This window comes from Poecilia formosa, unplaced genomic scaffold (genome assembly GCF_000485575.1).
Source record: "Poecilia formosa unplaced genomic scaffold, Poecilia_formosa-5.1.2 Scaffold129, whole genome shotgun sequence".
In the NCBI taxonomy this organism is placed as follows: Eukaryota; Metazoa; Chordata; class Actinopteri; order Cyprinodontiformes; family Poeciliidae; genus Poecilia; species Poecilia formosa.
Genome location: NW_006800068.1, coordinates 988,531 through 1,007,210, shown reverse-complemented (window position 1 = coordinate 1,007,210; position 18,680 = coordinate 988,531). Strand labels below are relative to the sequence as shown.

The 18,680-nt window shown below is 38.1% G+C and overlaps 1 non-coding gene across 1 annotated transcript; it reads left to right on the top strand.

Annotated features, from left to right (window-relative positions):
- Positions 1-8,379: 8,379 nt before the first annotated feature.
- On the top strand, positions 8,380-8,453 carry trnai-aau (transfer RNA isoleucine (anticodon AAU)). Its single transcript has one exon. It is a non-coding gene; the product is annotated as a tRNA-Ile (tRNA).
- Positions 8,454-18,680: the final 10,227 nt, after the last annotated feature.

The following is an 18,680-nucleotide window of genomic DNA, read 5'->3' as shown; positions in this document are numbered from 1 at the left end:
ACATGCTGCGTTTCTGCTGCCTTCCGGCACTCACATTCACTTACAGGTGAAGTCTTGTGTGCAGCCTCGCACATTCATTTCTCACACTTAACATTCTTCTGTTTCTTGCTCATTTCTTTTGGCATCATACTTTTCGTTGTTTTGGTCTTTGGAAACTCGCTGTGAACTCTGCCTTAACTTCATGATGAAAACTTCTTTTACAGGGTGAACGCAATAAAAAGCTTGAGTATTTCAACATAACAGTAGAAATTCTGGGTGAAGAAAATGCTGAACATTTAATTTCTTTTCAATTTAACATTGGAGGTCTACATATAGTAAGTATTCATAGCCCCTGAATGTTTACGTCTTATTTTTGAATTATTACTCTATTCAAAAATAAACTCCAGCATAAACTAATTAACCTCAGAAGGCATTTAATTTGTAAATACAGTCCGCTTTTGTTTAATTTTATCTGAGTATAACTTCAGCTGCTTTTTGAAAGATTTGTTAAAGAACATAACTGAACAAACAAAATCATCAAGTCCAAGGGATACAGCAGTCAAATCAGGGATAAAGTTGTGTGGGAGTTTAAGGCAGAGTCGGGTTGTCAAACAATATTTTAAAGAAATCATCTGAAAATGTGGAGAGTTTGGACTAGCTGCACAACTGCTGCCTTTCCAGTGCACGGTCATCCTCCAAGTTAAAGAAAGCACTAACAAGACAAAGATGTAAGAGGCTAATGTTGAACCTCTTACACACTGACATACCTCTCCATATCCATGTATGTGATGCTCTTGGGTCTTCTTCTTAGCATTTTCAGGTAGGCAGAACATCAAGACGGTACGTAAGTTGCGCTCATTGAAACATGGTGGAGGAACCATCAGTCAGTGGAAATTACCTTCATTTTATATGACAGTATAAAATGGAATCTTGTCTTACTACTATTATTTTAAATGTATCATTTTAAATGTATCCCATGCAGCATTATCTCCTCTTATTTTAAGCCCGGACCCCTTCAGTTGCAGCCATCTCCGGAAAAGACTGAGCACAATTTACTTCAAAGTATCTCTCAGTAAACAGTGTAACCTGGGTGCCATCTGGACCCCGGTCTAGCTACGAGTTTTCTTTCCCCAACAAGAGGAACAAATCACATGTTTCATCAGTTGCACACACAGATGCCAGTGAAGGCTGTGCCTACAGATATCCTGGAGAGGGAAATAAACAACTTGAAGCAGAAGGAAGCTACGTTGGACAAGAGGAACAAACTACAGTCTTTGCTGCGGGGAGTTGAGTGCATCCAGTTGATAGCACAGTTACACAGAGGAAACATAGACTGTAAATACAGTCAAACAAAGACATGTTTTCAGGGTACTGTAGAGGACTGGCACACAGCTGATTAAGCAGAAGTTATCATAATTACAACTTGAACTAAAATCATGTTTGGATAATAAATAGTCAAACAATAACTCAGGCAGTCTGACAACACAGATGCAGGTAAGATTTTGCTGCTGCTTTGGATTTTTCTTTTCTTTGCCGTCCTCTGTGTGTAATGGCCAGATAAACTGTGTTCCTTTGGCAGACCTTGTTTGTCACAGTTCCAGTGTTAAAGTTTTAATTATTGTTTTGTAGATATGGATACTCTATTATGCTATTTTAGTCTTTCCTGACTTATTCACGACACATTTCTACCTCGCATAAATTGAACATAATTTAATTTTTGTGGCAAAGTAGCTTTTGTTACACAACATATTTATCAGGGAAGGAACGAGGATGTCATTAAGTACTAAGACCTTATTTAAAATACTTTAGTTTAACTTAAGCAGCATTGTTTAGGGTCCCAATATGTATAATGTGTGTGTATTCACCACAACACAATCCAACAAAGGTCTTTCATTTCTGTCTGTATATTTGATTCTGTTGGGACATGTTTTGGACTTCACTATTTGGACAGAAATGGGGTAAAGCCTTGATATTTACAATGAGTAGTTCTGGTTTTATTTCGAATGCTCTTTTACCTCTTTCACTTGGAATTGCTTCCTGATCCTCCCTCACTCTTGGTTCTGCTTAGTTGCAGTAATTGTGACATACTTGTAGCTTTTGGGCAGATCTTTAATCGAAGCTTAAATCTTGCACTTAATATGTGAAACCCATATTATATCATTACACATTGAGTAATATGCTTCAAGAAAGTATTTATTTTGATGACAACGCCCACAGCTAATTAAAATGAGCAGTACCTTTTCTTGGATAATTGGAATATTACCTCAGAGTACTTTATAACACACCAATTAAAAACAGATATTGAATCCAGGAACGTCAGCTTAGTGAGTGTGTCCTTGAACAGTAGATGCATTCAGTTCTTTGTCAGTATTCTTTATGCATGAATTACTGCATTAATGTTGCATTAAATGTGGGTGATCAGCCTCTCCTCTTCCTCCTGACAATACTCCATAGGTTCTCTGTGGGGTTTTGGTCAGGTGAGTTTGTGGACCAGTCAAGCGCAGTGATACAATGGCCATGAAACTAGGCATTGTTACTTTTTGCTGTATATGCAGTTACCACGTTCTGTTGTAAATTTAAATGAACTCCAACGGGATGCATAAAGGGTCTAGAAATGTTCTGAAAGCGGCAGTGACATTGGACTTGATTACACACTTTGGGCCAACAGCAGCAGATGTCATATTATCCCAAATCATTATTCTCACTGGACCTCAGGCATCTTAGATTGCGAGTATCTCCAGTCTTCCTACAGCCTCTGGGACCTTGGTGCCCAAATGAAATTCAAAATGTACTTGAACCTGAAAGGGTATGTTGGACTATTGATTAAATTGTACTTTTGTTATTCTAGGTAAGACATTTTTTTTGTTTACTCTGGATAATGTGTTGCCTAAGAGAAGGAATTTGATGTTGCAGCCTAGGTGTTGGATTAGTCTGATGAAATGTTTACATTTTCTGGCAAACTCGATTTTTCTGTTTTTAATAGCTGGAAGTCACAACCATGAAAAAGCCCACTTTATGTCATCTATGTATTATAAATACAGGCGAGTCTCACCTTTTCCTTAGAATGTCTTCAATAAAAATATCATCTTAATTTACTAAGATAAATCTGTGCATTACTTGAAAAAGCTGCTGTGACATGAAAATGGGCCTCGTGTTGCTCAGCATCACGTCTGCTTTCGGTTTGATTCCTTTTCATATAATAAATTTGTGGTCTGCAAGATGGTTGTAGCTCTGGGGAAATAATGTTTGTATGTGAGATACAGAAAGACAATAAAGGACAGACAAAGAGAACTATGAAAAATAACAGGATTCTATGATGATTCTGCACTCCTGATCATAATTACCTCATTAATTATCCTGTCAGGAGAAATTTAGGGAATATTTAACAAGCAGTCATTAGTTCATCTTCACTTACAATGCATATGCAGAAAGGTCGATGGCGTTAGGCGTTTTAAATAAAGCCCATGTTCAGATACAACGCTCTAAGTGTCGTCAGACAGATTTAAACATGCTCACTGAAAGTCATTTGTCATTTTTCTGCGAGCACAGCAGAAGAATGCAGTGTTTTGTTTTTTGTTTTTCTTTATCGCTCCAACAGAACACTGCGGGTTTCTTTGAAGCTGTCTTTAAAAAAAATATTATAGTATGATTTTATTGGGATGAAAGTGATTGATGGTTTTTAGTTTTCTTTCAAAATGTGGGGACAGAATCGCATGTGCGGCTGGATGCTGAGACCTTTTTATCCCGTTTCGTTGTGATTAATCTCCCATGTCCCCATTCGTGATCACACATGATGTCTTGTAATGGCCTGTGTGCAGTAATTTAGTGGTTGCAAATGGAGGTGGTAAACAACCAATATCTCACTGTTGGCTTTAGAAAGTAACCACAACCAAAACGAAGATGCATGTAACAAAAAAAAAACAATTAATAAGGTTTGCATTTGCAAAGTAAGATTTTGTAGTATTTGGACAGAAGTTGTTAGGTATGAACTTTTCATTACCAAAAGGGATATGTCTTGCAAGTAAATATGTCATCCATTTAAAAGTGACAACTTATCATAAAAGGACATGACTATGTTTGTTATTTCTTTAACCAAAAACTCTACGTGATCTGCTGTCAGCATTGCAGTTAATTTGTTACATAAGCTGAGATTTTGACTCAAATTGTATTTCAGATTCTATTATGGGTTGGGTTCCTTCATCTAGACAGTGAAGGAAACAAAGATAATGAGTTTTCAGTGATTGAAAAACTGCTTTTTGCTGCAGTGAGGACAATAATTAAAGTTTAAAACAATTCATAGAGTGACTGACAATGTTGGATGACGACCCAGGTTCATCTTGCCACCACACACAATGAGAAGGATGGCGAGGGAGCTCAGTGTTCAAGAACAGCATCAGAGACTCTCTCACTGGAGCCTCTCTGTCCCCATAGCAACAATCTGTTTTAAGGCTTTTTAAAAATCTACACCAGGGAAGCCGGTAATTGTGGAGGGTATTATATTTGTGTATTTAATATATCTACACAGTTACATCTGGGTTATGCTGCTTTGTAAGGAGGTCTGGATTATTTAAACACAATCTGTATTCAACAAAAGTAAAATGAAGATTGTTATGATATCATTTATAAAATTCTTCATGAAAAGACAAAATAGTTTTTTTTATTTTTATTTTTTATTTAAAATTTTTGTGTTTAGATTTTGTTTTTCTAACTAAAAGGCTTGCTTGTAGTAGCTATAGGTCTCTTGTGCATATGTGGTAAATGCTATTGAATTTTGTGCATCCTTGTGTCCTTTTGAAACCTGACCTATTCATTGTCTTTAACCACATTCATTGATGTCCTGTGTGATTATAAATTAGTGTAACGCAGTGCTGACTTCATTTAAACGGAGGAGAAATGAGCTTGCGAAGAAGACCTTGCCTAAAGCACCTTTGGGAAGTTAATTTCTCTACCACCAGCAAAAAAAGAAGTGGTGGGAGTAATGAGCTAACCTCGTAAAAAGAAAAAAAAAATGTCAAGAAAAATATGTATCAGCTTCTATATCAATCAAGTGCGGTTTGGGGACTCTGCCAACATGACTAAGCAAACCTCTGCTTCACTGGGATTTTATTTAAAACTCAGTTTGTCTTTTTAAGGTGTAGTAATAAGGGAGTATAGGGATTTCTGTCTTCATATCTTTATCTTTCTGGCCAAAAACTCTATTTGCATTAATTATGATATAGAATGGAATTAAAATGCCTTTATTGTCTCGCAATGGGGACAATTCTGTGCAACGTCCCAAAAGTGGCAGGCGACCAAAGTCAGTGGGTGGGAGATGTTGTCGTCCATCAGTGATGTTATTTTAGTAGATATGTCTACTAAATGTGACATTAATGAGGTTTACCTTCCGATTCATTTAATATTCATTTAAACACAACAAAATATACCTCAAGTTTGTTTCTAAAGGATATGCAATTCACAATAAAGTGCCTTGCAGAAACATCCACACCCTGTAAACTGACATTTCTTCCCATTACGACAATCAGTAATGTCTTTGTCTGTATTTCATATGGTACAGCGACACAAAGCGGTGCAAAAAGAAAAGGTTGCATGCATTTGCATTCTTCCATTATTAGTCTGTAAAGCTGCAAGTGTACTGGTGTACGTCTCCACCAACTGCACATCTACAGGCTGGAATTATTCCCCATTCTTCTTTGAAAATAACACAAGCTGAGATTGAATCCAGAACATCTGTAAGCACGTTTTTTTTTCAACCTGCTTACACCCATTTTCACCCATTCTTGGTTGGATTTAGGTTTGGGCTTTTGGACAATTCGAACATGAAAATGCTTTAATCTAAAATAAATGATTCTCAAATTGTGGATGTCATGGATGTTTTAAGTAACTGGTGATACTTGGGGTGTCTTTAGTGGTGTTCAGAATCATCATTGGAACTGTTATTTGCAAGATAAATGTCATGTTATTTGTGCAATAGCATATGACAGTAAAGGGGGAACAAGTGCTGGTGGCTACATATGATGTGTTTCATTTACCTCTGAAGTCTTTGTCCTGGAACTGGGAATGATTACACATGATAGTAAACCATGCTCTTGTTCCAACCTTCAAAACTAAAACTTGTACTTTTACCCTGACAATCATGCCGTGCCACTGATTAGGAAAGCATTTTGTATCATGTCCTGGTGTCCTATGGACATAGTTGTACTTAAATAGGTTTGAATTTATTCAAGTTCGATTTCTTCTGAAAATTTAGAGAACCAGTTACATAAATATTTTAATTGTAGGCCTTGGTGTACATGTTGGTTTGCTTTCCTGTTAGAAATTGAACATGACCTGTGGATCTTTGAAGCTTTTCCACAGCTGTGATGTTCAGTGATGTTCTCTAACAAACACCTAAGGCCTTCACAGAACACCTGCATTTATATTAAGTTAAAGTGTTTTTGTGAATACGAATGCACAACAGACCATGTACCACTTCCTTTCATTTTGGAACTACACACTTTTCTTTTCTCTCAGAAAATCCTTGCAAGACTTATTAAAGTTTATGGTTGTAATATGGCAAAAAGTTAAAATTTCCAAGGGGTATAATCACTTTTGAAAATGTCAGTCTTTAATTATGCTAGTATATAGTCTGAAGTGAACATAAGGTGTGAATATTGCCTTATAGATGCTAGTCTTTACACAGAAAAAGATCCGCATATGCTCACACATCATGTGTGCATCAGGCAGGCTACATGTGCATATGCCAGGGGCCCTGTCAAAACAATAGCACTTGAAAATAATGAAATGAGAAAAGTTGTTTAAAATAGTGTCGCAGAGAGTGTGCCAGCAAGCGTGTTACCTGAAGCGAGGATAAGCAAAGCTCATAGCCAATGAGAAAGATCTACCCTGCTATATTTCAAAAGATATGTTTCTGCACTAATGATGCTTCAGCTCACCCAAACAAAACTGTATAAAAAGTGGGCATTGGATCATACGTTCTAAATTCCTGTGGAACAGAAGACATAGTGTATTGCTTTTGTTTTTCTGCAGTGTACCCATAAGAAAATAATGTGCCCTTTGACAATTTGTAAAACTTGTAATGCTAAAGCAAACTTTGAAGAATTGTAGATTTGCATTTTTTCATAAAAAAACCACTTTTGTCAAATGTAACAAAGGGCTACAGAACATTATAATGAACTTTCATCTATCCATCCATCCATCCATCCATCCATCCATCCATCCATCCATCCATCCATCCATCCATCCATCCATCCATCCATCCATCGAGACAGCAAATAATCTAACCATGGCAACCGGAAGTGGCTGGGATCCCAACCTTGAGGCACAATGGTGGTAAATTTGGACACAGACCCAGGAAGACAAACTGAGTTTGGTTAAATTAGGTAGAACTGAAACCAGTAGATCACTGTAAATCATCATTTTTTAGGGTCACCAAAACAAGTAACACTTTGGTGTAGCATTTTGTTTCTTATAGGAAATCACTGTGATGATAGTATAATTAGTGTAGGCAATATTTCTAAGACCAGACAATATTTTATGGAAATATTACTGTTGATACAATTACCAGTCAATTAGTCGCTTAAAACATCCATGACTTCACCTAGCAAAGCATAGCACAAGGGTGTGGTTCTTACCAGGCTACCAAGTCACAAAAATAATCCCCTTCTCGCCCTCCGTGGGTGGTCTCTCTCTCTCTCTCTCTCTTTCATCCTCTGAGCTCGGGTCCTCTACCAGAGGCCTGGGAGCTTGAGGGTCCTCCAGTATCTTGGCTGTGCCTAGAACTGCACATTTCTGGACTGAGATGTCTGATGTTTTCCTGGGATCTGTTTGAGCCACTGCTCCAGTTTGGGGGTGACTGCCCCGAGGGCCCCGATGACCACAGGCACCACTGTGGTCTTCACCTTCCAGGCCTTCTCCAGTTCCTCTCTGAGGCCCTGGTATTTCTCCAGTTTCTCGTGCTCCTTTTTCCTGATGTTGTGGTCACTTGGTATTGCTACATCCACCACGGCTTTCCTCTGTTCTTTATCCACCACCACAATGTCCGGTTGGTTTGTATACAGCTGGCTGTATAGCTCGATGGGTAAGTCACCAGTCCTTCACCCAGGAGACCCAGACTTGAATCCAGGCTGGGGCAAAAAGTTACAACATTGAAATTGAGTGTTAACCATGCCATGGAACTGTCCCAGTTTGTATGGCCATGGTGCTAATAATGCCAAGGTCATGGGTTCAATCCCTATACTGGCCAATTGAAATCTAAACTCTTAATAAAATCAACACATAAAAAAAAGGCTTTAAAATAAAATATAATACACATTGATTTTGAAAAACATTAGAACGGGATCTGAAACTTTGTTAAGATCAAGTGCGTATTTCTTAAATCCATGGAAACTGAGCAGTGCGAATGGCCAGTTAGCTCAGGTGGTCAGAGCGTGGTGCTAATAATGCTAAGGTCATGGGTTCAATTCCCATACTGGCCAATTAAAATCTAAAGTCAACACATTAAGAAAAAGCTGGAAATCCAAATATTAAACATACTGATTTTAAAAAACATTAGAATATGAGCACTTTTCTCATATTTTCATTGTTAAGATCAAGTATTTCTTAAATCCATGGAAACTGAGCAGTGTGTATGGCTGGTTAGCTCAGCTGGTCAGAGTGTGGTGCTAATAACGCCGATCCCCACACTGGTTGATTCAAATCTAAAGTCTAAATAAAATCAACACATAAACAAATCACTTCTCCTCCCAACCATCTGTTCAGACAAAGAATGAACTGTTGGGGCATTTATTTTCTAAATATTCCTCCGGTGCAACCAGTGTCATGCATTATTTATTACTATTCGAAAGCAGCTATTATTATACTGCAGTATGAGCATCTTTGCAAAAAAAAAAAGTGACAAACTTGATTTTTAAATAACTTTTGCGACAAACTGATTTAGCAGTGATTAATTTCCAATGCTTCTGAACTAAGCCTGCTTTCACAACAAGAACACTCCATCATTCACTCACTCGCTTACATCCAGTCCCTGCCTGGCAGACCTCCCCACTTAACTGGGCTTGTAAATCATCTGCACAACATCAATGGAGAAACATTTGTTACCTCCAACGCCTGCTTGACTCAGCACTTCTTTAACTGTCCTCAAGGAGTGAGGCATGTCAAGGGAGCTGGGGGAAGAGGTCAAGGGGGGCAACTTTAAAGCAGATGATCAAACTATCAATATTCTGCTGCTTACCAGATGGAGTGTTGTAAAAAAAAGAGGCAATTTGTCAGGGTACATGATCTTGACCCTGTATTTTTTGTCTTCCCCAGACATAAACACTGAAAGTTTCCTCAGGGTGCAATCTAATATGGATTGTTTCTCATCATAGTCCCACAATAAAAAACCTGTCCACATTTATGGATCACTGAATTATTAAAATCATTAAAGTTTATCTGGTAACATCGCAGGGTTTCGATCGACTTTTCAGTGTGTCATCTTTCAGCTGATAATGAGGCATAAAGAAGAGGGTAGGTCACAGATGAAGCACATTTATAAAAGGTATTACTGTAGCTCAGGGTGGTGCTGGGGTAAAGTGCTACCCTTGTATGGAGGTCTTAGTCCTCAATTGTCAAGTAAAGGCCTTGAGAACCTACAAGATCTTAAAAGACTTCAAAGGCATCACTGAGTCTGTCTTGCCTCATATTTTCTCCGTTGTTACAGAGCTGAGTTAGCTGTAAACACGGATGTTCAGAAAATGTAGTGTTTAGGTTAATTCAGATGGGTTCTTGATTGCCACAATGGTTGCAGTTCAAAGAGACAGAAATTACCATTTTATGTAGTAAGCCCAGTAAGAGTAAATACCTAAAGTAAAGAAAATGAAGCTTAAACCTCCCCAAATGTTAGTTTTAACAGCAATTTTTTTCTGTCATTATTTATTTTTTTATTTCAGCAACATTTTACCTTTTTTTCATCCAGTTGCCGCTTGCAATCTTTTAATTTGTAGCCTGAGTTTAAAGAAACTCACTTTTGAACCATGACAAGTCTTCTCTAATTTTGATTTTTGATTCTACTGCATTTAGCGCCATTTGAATTGCCATCAACTATGTTATACTTCCTGCTGAAAGAGGAAAAAAACACCCCCCACAGTATAATGCTGCCTCCACCATGTTTAATGTTGGAGATGGTGTGTTCAGAGCAATGTTTGGGGTGAAGTATGATTAGGCGCTTTGTATATTCTTTGCTAAAGCATTTAAAAAAAAACAAACATGTTGATATTTTCTTTGCAATATTATGCATTGCTTTCTGTTAGTATTCGCAGTTGCAAAATGACAAAATTTGAAAAAGTTCACACAGTGGATGGCTATGTGTCTTTTGAGATTGAATGGTTGTAAGATGAAAGCTTTGGGACTGACGATTCTAGCTTTTATCCTCCTGACTCTTTTTGGAAATATTCTCTTTTTTCCCCAAATGGTAATTGTTAGGATAATGATCAAAAAGAAAAGACTGGCTTCTAATAACTCTTCGGAAAGTACGACAAAATCTCGAAAGCCCATTATAGCTATTGTTTAGTCTGATGTGGCATTGTAACTGATGGCTTATAATAAAAATTAAGCGACAAAGTGGAAAATTGTTGTGTGTAAATAAAACTCTGGCTGAATAATGAAGCTTGATGGAAGACTTGGATAATAAAAACTGCCATCTGCCATTGTTCCTGAATTCTTATTGAAAGGTAGCCAGGCAGAAATATGAGCTGAAATGAAGGTAAGGCTGCTGTTCAGTGTTCTGTTTACGTGCTGTTTATTGAAACATTAAAAAAAATCTAAATTTTCTAACAATTTGAAAATTCTATATTATGTCTTAGTATTGTGAAGAAAGCAAGGCGAAGGCATAAAAGGTTGGCTCTGAAGATAGAAAAAAGAGAATAGTACATTCATCAAGAACAAATTTAAAAAGTGTCAGTTTCCCAAGCTCAGCTTAATAAAAGCATTGATAGAAACAGAGTCACGAGAATATAATAGAAGATCTTACCATGCGTCATTTGCTTCAAAAGCAGCCGGAAAAGATAAATATTTAAAAATGGAATATGTAAATGGTGAGAGACCATGGCAGACGTGGAAGAAAAACATGTTACATAAGTGAAGCCTCACAACCATTTAAAGTAGACTAGACAGTTTTGTCAAACTGTTGGTTTTATTATAAATAATATATTTAAGCAGAAAGAGTTTACTTCTTTTCTCCCCCTTTTTTCCATGTAGACACCCACCTACAACCTAAGCAGTGTGTGTGTGTGTGTGTGTGGGGGTGTGTGTGTGTGCGTGTGCGTGTGTGTGTGTGTGTTCCTCTGATTTTCTCAGGAGCTGGTCCACTGCCATCATGTGGCGTCAGAGATGCCTTACCACTTGCAGAGGTCGTGTTCTCGCTCCTCTCTGCTCTGCCCCACATTGTTTATCTGGGTTGTTCTTTCTGTCTGTGTGGCGTCAAGGCCTCCCCTCCCAACCTGGCTGTCAGCAGCCGGAGCATTAAGCAGGGTAGGATGTTTCTAATTAAACACTGGTAATGATAAGACTGTGGAAGAGGAAAGGGGGGGGAGACACTCATTACACACTGACAACAGATGCTTTGACTAACCCCTGCCAGCCTGCCTTGATGCCCACAGTATGAATACATATATATACACCAGATCCCTGTGTTTCTCCTAGTGCTGAGTGCAGTGGCTTAACGCTCATTGCCAAGGCAGCCCACGCATCAGTGGTGCATGTCAGTTTTCCACTCACACTTTTACTGACACATTTACAGGGGTTTTATATTAAATGCATGCCGGCCTGTCTTTTCTTTCGAAGTGGCATCCCACTTTAATATTCCATATTAAATTTAATACCAGCCCTCACTTGGCACCTTTTCTTGCAAAGCAACACCCACCTCAAAAGATACTGAGGCACTTTCAAGTCAATGTTGAAACTCTTATTTGAATCGCTATCTGAGTAGAATATAAATAGAAAATTTAATCAAATACCGTTTTTTTTTTTTTTTTTTGGAGGTGTAGTCAATTTTTTTTGCTCAAGAACAACAGTTGGTGTATACAAGCTCAACTTTATAAGTGTGCATATCCCTACACAAGCATGGTAATTAATTACCTTTCATTAGACCGCTGAGCGTGCAGCCGATTTATGAAATGCAATGCGCAATTACACAATGGAAAGCAGAAAGGAATTAGAGAAGCCACTCACGGCCAAAGACTGTAAATAAGAAATGCGGGTAGCCACTGCAATGAGACTGATTTCTGGGCGACCGTTTTGAAACCTTGAGTCTGGGATTAGGCCAGAGCTGTATCAGCGTTACAGAGCCTGGAATGATATGAATGGATGGTTCTGACTGACTGTTGAACAAGAAGACGTAAAAAGGTTGGTGAGTTGGAAATAAAAAAATAAATACTTTTTGAGCACAGATGCATCAAAACGTTTGTTCAGTGGCAGAATAAACCATTTGAACAAGATGTCTTCAAACTAAAAATGAAACTATCAATGACTGTTTAATATTTATTTGGTGCTGACAGTGTGAGGTCTATGGGATCCTAGTCATTTTTACAACCAAAATAACAAATATTGAATATTTCCTCCTCAAAGAGATGAAATATGGACCATTTTATTGGGTGAACTGGGCAATAACTTTATAACAATGTCTCTAGGCTGTAAAAACAGCTTGCTGAAGCTAGAAAACCGATAAGAATGGAGAAAAAAATGAATTTAAGGGACTATGGTTGTTAGTACCTGGGAAGCTGATCTAAGTATTTCTGAAGCTGGTGATTTACTGGTATTGCCGTGCTGAACTCTCCTTCACGTCTAACAGGTAATGATCTAAACAAGAGAGATATCCAGTAAGCAGGAGATCAGTGGGGGGAAATGCCTTGTAATGCCAGGGGCTAGATGAAAATCTACAGACTGAATTTAGATTATAGAAAAGCAACAGAGGCTTGAACAATCTCGCATTACAGCTAGGGTTTGTGGAATAACATCTCTGAAAGCGGAACACAATAAACCTTGAAGTATATGCCACTCCTTTCACCTGAGAACAGAAAACGGAGTGTAATTCCTTTAGACTCACCAGAGGTGGACAATAATAATTCAGAAAATTGTTTCCTGGTCCAATAAGTCTCTATTTCTGCTGCAACTTTCAGAATTAGGTGCAAACACCGTGAAATGATTGATCCATCTTTGCTTGTAGCAACGGTTCAGGCTGCTTGTGGTGGTATAATAATATACAGGATATTTTCTTAGCACACTTCCCTTAGTACTCTCACTACATCCCAACTGAACATTGTTGCTGACTTTTCAGCTCATGATCACAGCGTACTCTCCTACTAATATCTACTTCCAGCAGGATAATGCACCATATCATCTCAAATTGGTTTCTCGAATGTTGCGATATGGATCAAAATCTCTGAGAAACATGTCTAACACTATTGAATCCATGGCTGAAAAAAATAGGCATTTCTAAAGGCAAAATGAGTTGAGTTTTGACCATGTTTTTCTATCAGGTTGTGAAACGGATGACCAGCTTTATTCAATTTTGAGCTGATAGGTCATAGGTTAAGTTGTGACAGAAAAAATTGTTTCTCATGCTTTTAGTGCAAAAAAAAAGTATTTTCAGTGATAACCATCTCCTCACAAGCTGCAGATTCAAGGAAGAAATTGTGTGGTACCCTGTAAAACAATTATAGGAACTGTGAAATCTTCCACACTTCATCGTGGTGAATTACATGTCCATTTCACTTTCCTAAGTTTCATAGCGTTCTAACCACTGATTTACCTAAGCCATAAATTCTCATTGTTAGCATGTAAGCTTAAATTTACTGCTTAATGTTGTCATCAAGGGGCCAAGGCCTGGGGAGGGCTGTGCCATCAATCTGATAGCCTGCAGGTAATGGCCAAGTTGCATATTGTCACAATTCCAATACATTATTTACTATGAGGCATTAAAAAGTAATGTGAATTAATAAACAGGTGCAAGGCCAGAGGGCACAGGCACATTTAATCCAGCCGTATTTCTCCTCGCTTTCATCAAGAAGACACTTCATGATAAATTTATAGCAAAACCAACACTCAAGGGCTTTTCTCTTGCCACGGCTTCTTGCGTGTCATTTCTGCTAACCCAGCAAACGTACAGGATTCACTCTTTTTTTCCGGTTTGGTCATTACATTTTGCTATCTGTTATTGTTCCTACGTGCCCCATTTTTTATTTATGCACTAGGTAATTCTTCATATGAGTTAAACTACTTTGTTGGCTTAGCTTTGAAACACCTTGCTAAAATGCTGATCGCTCCCTGGACATTTTCACATTTTGTCATGTTCTAGCAAACTGGTATCCTGAAGGAGTTCTATGGACTCAACCAAAACAAAATAGCTCATTACTGTGAAATAAATGGAAAATGATATATGGTGTTGGTGTGAATCTGTGTTCAAGGGTGGGGCTTCAGGAGGACCCAGCCCGGGCCAAAAGGGGACCTGGACTGGGAGACAGAATATAATTTCAAGAATCCAAGCCTCAACAAGGTCTGATAAATTAAGATAGTATGCTGGTTCTCTCCTATTAAGTATGGTTTATATAGAACTACATGATATTTTGCTCAAGTAGAATATATAGTAGGTTGCCTCAGTCATTGTTGACTCATGGTTGCTAAAAACTTTACAAGACCGACTAATTTTAGTGACATAGTGGGTATAAAATAATGATTAAAATGTTGTGCTACATGACTGGCTTTATTTTTACTCTTACATTTAACTTTATGACAAGCAAAATTACAAGAGGATCGCCAATATTGTCTCCAAGTGTATTCTGGGTAAAACTTGTCACCAGCCGTCCACCAACGTCATCATTGGTCTCTTGGCAACAGACGGCAACTAGCTAGAGTAGTTTTATGGACTAAGTTAACATGAGTGGAGCTCCATGGAGCGGCAAAGTGAAGAGGATGGAAAAAAGAGAGCAAAGAAAAGTCAAAACTGGACGCATATTTTGTCTTGGAGATGAACCGGACTTTTTTGTTGGCAGCGATTCAGACCCGCCAAAACTGCCAGCCCAGCGAAGGAGCCAGGCTAGTTACAGGTAGCAACTCTGACATTATTCACAAAGTGTGAGTTAACTGTAGACTGTAAGTTGTATCAGCCCAGCCGCCCAGCTTACATCCCCTTTTTTCTGTCGGTGGTACAGCGGTGATGTTTGGGACTGAAGGCTGAGTTATAGTCGCGTTTTCACAGTTCGGGTTGAGCGGGTGCGAGCCAAGAGAGCAGGGTGGCGTTTATAGCATCTTCCATTTTGTGTGAAAGGCGGCGCGCGCGTTCCGCTCTGAGTTACAAAGATCCAGGGGATCACGAGGTGCTGTGACACGCTGCGCATGCGGCGCGTGCCTCTGCGTGTTCACTTCAACGCGCGCTGCTGCGTGTTTCTGTTGTTCTCTTGGTTTGCTGTACTTTATATCTGATGGATTTCAGAATGACATAGTCTCTCTCTGTGGTGAGGAAACGTGTAAGCTCAGCTTCTGCAGGCATGTCTGTGTTGTAAAGTTATATTATCATGAGCTTTATTATTTGGGTATATAGGGCCCGGTTAGTAGCCCCGCTGCCCGGTCCGACGCTGACTTGTTCCGCTAGTGTCTGTGTTCAACATTTTTAGTCAATACTTTGTCGCCACCTTTTGCTTCGAATAGAATGGCAAATGTTTTTTTTTCTTTAACGAAACAGCTTGATCTCACTCAGATTGTTGTCCTGCTTTTTTTGTGAAGGGAAAATGAATATAAATGCAAACCACAGTTTACATTTATTTTATTTGCGTTGGCAAGTGACATGAAATCCCAGTAAAAAATACTGGGTTTAATGTGATAAGATGTAGAATCGTTCAATCAATATCAATACTCATGTGCTTGTGTATTTACCCCATAATGCTTCCTTTAGATTGACCAATAAAAATATGACTTACGTGGTCACAAGATAATTTAAGAAAAAAAAAAAGAGTCTTTAAAATTAATATTGTATGAAAGAAACTAACCAGGCAATGCATGTCACAGATCAGCAGAAGGAAAAAATAAATAAAATAAAATAAAAATCCAGCAGAAATTAAGACATAAATTGAAGTAAAAGCAGCTAAGCAAATTACAAAAAGAATTCAGATACGCTGGAGTCTGATAATTCAGACCTTAGTATCACAGCTGTAAATGTCCACAGGCAACTGCTGACATTAACCTACCAGCATTTAATTATGATAGAGAAATTGAAACTTCAGTCAGACCCAAACTTCCTCTTAATTGCTTACGCTACATGGTTTGAATATTTATGCCCTGATACTAGATGCACACCATCACAATACTGTTTTCTTTGAAATTGCAAAGCATTACAAATTAGTCAGAATTCTCCACATCTATGGTGCAAAATGTATCTGTGCAATAACTATATATTTTTTCTTTTTTTCATACATTTTTGGATGTTGTACTGTTTTTAAACCAAAATGGAACTGAAATATAAGTCTTAGATGTTAATTACTCACATTCCTAAGAGCAGTCTGTGTTCTGGACTCTCCATCTTCTAAATCACCTGCTCCAGGCTACTGCACCAGTTTAAGTGTTTCCTGGATCAATATGAAAATGATGAAACGTAATATATCAAACATCATTGTGTTTTGGAACCCCTGACACCGCATTTAAATTTTATAAATATGTTTTGTATCAAGACATTATTATACTGGTGGAAAGAAGCTTGACTTTGCTGCATGTTACACCCATGAAAACATGTGGCATGCAGCAGAAATGGCTGTCATCATTCATATCTGTTGAAACTAATCAAAAACAGATGCATTTTGCTGCAAAACGTTAAACATTAATGCTCTTACATCCCTTCTTCGTCATGCTGCTTTTATCCTGTTCTAAAGCCGCGACTGTCCCTGCATCTGGTGTGGTGCAGCAGCTGCGTGAATAAAATGGTTAATTTAAATGCTTCCCATTGATTCTTGCTTTGAGGGATGAGAGGGAATTTGTGCTCTTACTCCAGATCAGTTAACCCTATGGAAGATCAAGTGTGTTCACTAAGTGAGGGATAGTTTGGAGTCATTAACGAAAAATAAATAAAAAGGCCACATTTGTGGTGAGAATTTTACCCAAAGTACACTCATCTGCACATTAGTGAACATCCTGAGATGATCCCTGAGACTAAGGAACACACCAGACAACACACCAGACAGGACAGGGATAAAGTTTTGGAGGAGTTTAAAGCCAGGTTAGGGATATAAAACAACTTTCAAAGCTTTGAACATCTTGTTTTGCAGTGTTCTACTTATCATCTGAAAACAGAGTATACACAAATGCAAATCTACTGAGACTAGACGCAGAGCCAGTGAAGCTGTCTAAAGACCCATGGTAAAGCTGGATAAGCTGCAAAGGTCTACAGGTCAGGTGGGACAGTCTGTGATGATAGAACAACTATCAGTTGTGCACTTCTTACATCTGACTTGGAAAGAAGAAAAAAGCCATGAGAAATGTCACTTATGATTTGCCACAAGCCATGCAGAAGAGACATTCACTTGTGGAAGAAGGTAATCTGTTCAGATGACAAAAAACGGAACTTTTTGACGCACATGCAAAGCATTATGCAAAACCCATTTACAGAGTTACTGATTTGTTTTAGCCACACTTAAAGGTTTCAGGTCAACCATTTTTATCAGATAAAGATAGTTTGACTAAATCCAAAAGGACAAAATGCATTACTTAATTTACTGATTTTATTTACCTAGCCAAAACTACCTGGCAGTATGTGGAAACTAATTTTCCATAAATGTAATACCTGGTTGTGACACCGTTGGCAGCAGCAAACGTTATCAAGCTTTTGTGATAATGACTCTTTTACTTTTCTGTGAATGAATTTTGGCCTACTCTGCTTTCCAGGAATGGTTTAATTCAGCTATTGGAGTGTTTTTGTACTTTGTAAAACCCTTTTTACCCTTGTCCAACAACAATTTCATTAGATTCATGTCCGCAGTTTGACTAGGTACCCAATTTCTTTTTACCTTTAGCCATTGAGCCCCAGACCATCAGCAGACTTTGTTTTGAACAGTTAAGATTCACAAACAAAAAAAGAGACATTGCAAAAACGGCATTAGTAAAAGGGACAGAAATCCCTGACTTTACAGTGTGTATGCAACATGACAGTGGTCCAAAGAACCCCCACAGGACCATCTCTGTTAGCTCAAAAAGAATAAAAGAAAGGTTTTGTCATCAAAATATCAAGGGCCAAACCTAAATCTGATGAATAGCTGTGGTAATTAATCAAGCTGTTCTGCTCGGAAAATTCTATTATGGCTAAATCAAATCAATTCAGAAAAAAGTGGGTCAAAAATTCATCCACAGCAATGAAAAAGACAAATGACCAAAAACACTTGATGGAAACTGCCATCAAGTAAAGTCAATTATTAGTTTCTTGGGGCAATTATTTTTCCACAAAGTGCCAAGTAGGCATGTTTCAGTTGTGCCTTTTCTTCCTTTTTTTATATATGTATAAAATCATCATTTAAAAAAATAGCTTTTTGTATTAACCAATGTCAACAAAATGTGTGTAAGTATCTAAAATATACAATGTCTAGAATAAACAACCCAACAGAAACCCTCCATTAGATGAAAACCAAGAGTTCAAAACAAAACAAATTGATGACTTTTACCCCAAAAATCTTCAGAGCAGAAATTTCATC